The sequence below is a fragment of the Saimiri boliviensis genome, chromosome 8 (assembly GCF_048565385.1).
Source record: "Saimiri boliviensis isolate mSaiBol1 chromosome 8, mSaiBol1.pri, whole genome shotgun sequence".
NCBI lineage: Eukaryota > Metazoa > Chordata > Mammalia > Primates > Cebidae > Saimiri > Saimiri boliviensis.
In genome coordinates, this window is record NC_133456.1 from 113,598,111 (window position 1) to 113,602,059 (window position 3,949).

At 39.7% G+C, this 3,949-nt stretch overlaps 1 non-coding gene across 1 annotated transcript; it reads left to right on the forward strand.

The window, feature by feature from the left end:
* Positions 1-1,413: 1,413 nt before the first annotated feature.
* LOC120367644 (U6 spliceosomal RNA) lies at positions 1,414-1,519 on the forward strand. The gene has a single exon (XR_005581972.1). It is a non-coding gene; the product is annotated as a U6 spliceosomal RNA (small nuclear RNA).
* Positions 1,520-3,949: the final 2,430 nt, after the last annotated feature.

The following is a 3,949-nucleotide window of genomic DNA, read 5'->3' on the forward strand; positions in this document are numbered from 1 at the left end:
TGTGTGTGTGTATAAATATATATATATGTAAAATTTAAAGCAACCTTTAGAAATTGCCCCTCTATTGTGAAATACTTTAGTTGTTTTTGGTGACTCCCAATTATAAATATAAATATAAACCATCTTATGGGAGAGTTTCTTCTATGCAAAGGTGCCCGGGTCACCTAAGGTCCCATCTGCTCAGGGCCCCTCAGAACGTCCCTGTCTACGGTAAGCAGCAGAGCATTTTTCCTTTGGTTACAGTGTGCAGGAATGAGGGAGAGACTGGGAAACATATTAGAGGACATTCCAGTGGCATGAGAGGTGTAAGTCCAGAGCCTTCTCATGCAATATGAAACCTTCATGCTGTGGCTTTTGTTCAGTGGCTGTGCTCTTGCAATTTTCCATTGCAGAACAAGGACATGACTTTAACAGCAAACCAGACCATAAACCTCTTAGTTCATGCTAGCCTGTGTCTTTTTATTGGTCTTAGTGTCCCTGTTTGTAGTTGTGCAGACTTGTCGTTTTTCCCTTTAAAGGGACTTTCGGAAGACATGTTATCCAGCACACAGCTGCCTCAGTCCCATGAGAGGTGAATAAAGTCAACAGGATGATAGTGGAGGAAGATCCAGAATGGCAGGTGTGCAGTGACCTTTGAGCAAACAAACAGCACAAAACAAAACCTGGCACCTATTAACTCCAGGGAAAACAAAAAGCTGTGTAGGAAAGGAAAAGTAATCATAGTTTACTACTCACAGCAGCCACAAATGGCATTTACACAGACACAAAAAGTAAACACCAAATCTAAACAAAATTATGGTATAACTACATTGGGAAGACAAGGAACCAGGGAACCAGGGTGTGTGTGTGGGGTGGGGGGATTAGAGAAGCAGAGAGGGTGAGAGAGAATATTATATACTAAATTTCTAAAGTTAGAAACCAACACAGCAAAACCGAAAAAGTCAAAAAGCAGTAGTATAAACATTTTACTAGAAATGTAAAACTAATTCCAAAAGAAATAGCTGAAAAGAATTGAAAGTAGTTGCTTCCAAGGAGTAGGGTGCTCTAAATTATTTGCCTGTATAATTTTAATAAAAATTAAAATGACAGGAAAAAAGCAACGAAGGAAGAGATGTCAATTACAATACTTCTCAAGTAAATGTCCTTTTAAAAAATGAAATTCTTCCTTTAAAAATGAAGTTGCACTTTACTTATGTGACATGAATTTCTTTTCTCTGTAAAACAATGACCCTCAATAGGAAAAGGCGTCCTAACCCTAAAAATAACACAACTAAGTCAAGATTTAATAATAAACTGTGATACACACTAATAGCTTTCATTTCTTTATTAATTTACATACCAAAAAATCCATTTAAATGGCTTCTTGATTTGTATCTGTGCAATCTCAGCCACAACAAAGATATAAATGATGGGGTGTTCTCTCCAGCACCACATACACTGGAATTGTAAAGATTCAGGGAAGATTAGCATGAGGACTGTGCAAGGATGACTTGCAAATTTGTGATGGTTCCATATTTTAGTAACTCAGAAAGAGAAAGTCAGATACTGCGTGTTCTCATTAAAGAATAGGTACACATGGACAGACAGTGTGGAAAAATAGATGCTGGAGACTCCAAAAGGTGGAAAGATGGGATGAGAAATAACCCATCAGGTGCAATGTACACCTTTCAGGGAGTGGTGACACTAAAAGCACAGACTTCCCCACTACGCAATCTATCCGTGTAGCTAAAATGCATTTGTACTCCCTAAATCCGTAAAAATCAAGCTGCAGATGATGGTGCATTTCCACCATCCCAAGTTCCTTACACACTGTCTCCGGTGGTGCTGGTCCCCAGCCCCGGGCAGCCCTTGTTCACTTGCTGTTCCTTTAGATTCGGTTTGTGTTTTCTGGAGTTTCACAGACATGAGCTGGACTCCTTTGTGTCGGGATTCTTTCTAATGCATCTGAGTTTCATTCCTGTTCCTGCATGTACGTGCTGTTCCTTTTATTACCGATTCGTAACATATTGGGTGCATTTGCCATAATTTGTTTATCTAGGATGGAAAGCTTTGGCAAACCTTTGGATAGTTTTTTTTTTTTAATTTTATTTTTTATTTATTTTTATTTTTTTAATTCCTTAAGTCTTTAAGAGCTCTTCCCCCTACCAGGCAAACTCTGTCCATGGTCAATTATCAGAAGGGAGCAGGTAACTGTCAGTGGAGTCCACTTCTTCTGGGTAACCCAGCTTGGTTGCTTAGCAACAAACAGAAGAACTGTATTAGTTTAGTGGATTCTGAACAAAAAGGTAATCATCTTTTATCCCCAGATAGATAGGAGATGATGTAATTCCAAGTGAAGTGAGGGAAACATAAAAGCCATAAAAATGGTAAGAAAACACATCTTGAATATAGACACAATGATAACCTTCCATAATCACACCAAGTGTGCTATGAAGACCCCAAAATCCCCGGGTAGACAAAATACCATGGTGTTAGGCGCTGCTGTGCAAAATATTTTAAAATTCGCAAATAACTGGTACCAGACATTAATAACTCATGACCAAAATAAAGAGAAACAGGTTAACCTTTATTAGCATGAATTCTGCAAAGGCTCCATCTAAGATGAGGAAGAAACCTCGTCCCCTCTCCATGCCCCTTCAGAACAAAAGACAAGAACTCTAGGAGATGTTGTTCTTCCTTTCGCTGAATTGAGTAACTGTTTTCCAGAGTAAATGTGATTGACTGATGTTTGTTCACTGGATAACTTAATCTCAAAAAGAATGGCATCCATTTCACAGGCAATGTTGCTGACAAAAGTTTTTTTTGTTTTGTTTTGTTTTTTAACTTCCTTGGGAGTTTTGCCAACTTGTGACGGCCACTTCCTTCTCATTATCAGCACCTCCCTCCCAGCACCCAACAATATCAACTAGCAGAAATAGCTCTGCTAAGAATCACAGATTTAATAAGTAGACTATCCTTCAGGCATTGAATGCGAAGTGTTTAATAATCAGAGATCGGGCTCACTTAGGTTTACAGGGTTGAAAGGGAGACAAAAACCCTTCACCATCACTTCTCAGCTATTCCTGGAGCGGTTCTCCACTTCCTTCCTGATGACAGATTTCTTGGTTTAAATCATGCCCCCAGGGAATGGATGTGAAGCTGTGGTCCTGTAGTTTGCTGGTGCCTGGGTAGCTGGTTAAAGACAGCTCTGCAGTTTCACTTATTGGAGGGGCAAAGTTGACTGCCAAATAATTGGGTTGAGACTCTCCTGACTCCCCGCTACTTTTCTTGGGATTGTAAGGCTCACTTCTCCCTATAAACGTATTCAATTGCAGCCTTCCAGAGGAAAGAGCTAGAGGAACACATCTTTCAGAGCTGCTGGGTTTGTTGTTGTTGTTGTTGTTGTTGTTTTAATTTTCAGACTACTTAAAAATGTTCTGGTCTTTTCTGGTTTTGAATTCTAAAAGATGCACACTTGTCCTCTGCATTGTGTGTGTGAGAGAGAGCACACCGGGACAGAGGAACAGGAAGGCAGAGTCTACAAAAGAGCTTGCAAAACCAAAACACATCCTGGGGCCCCACGCAATTAGTGAAAATTTTGCAGCTACACAGCGCTGGGAAATGCAGCTGCCACTGTAGAGCCGTGGTGTAAAAACTTTGAGCTCCTAAGTGCTTGCAGCATTGCGCTCTCTGCTTGTGACATTTAGTGGTGGTGGTTTCTGCTCAGGAGAGATTTATCAGTTCAAAGAATAGACTCAATTGAAAAGTACCGTTTTGCACATAAACAGATTGTGGTTCACAACCGTCACATTGACGGCAGTTTACTGAAATTAATTCTCCGTTGAGTTAAAAGACTTAAGGCTCCCAAAGAATAAATCCATGCCTAATATTTTTTAAACATACAAAAGAAGAGCTAAATCACTCACTGCTTAATTTACTTAGTGTTTCTGAGGGATGATAAAAAATAACT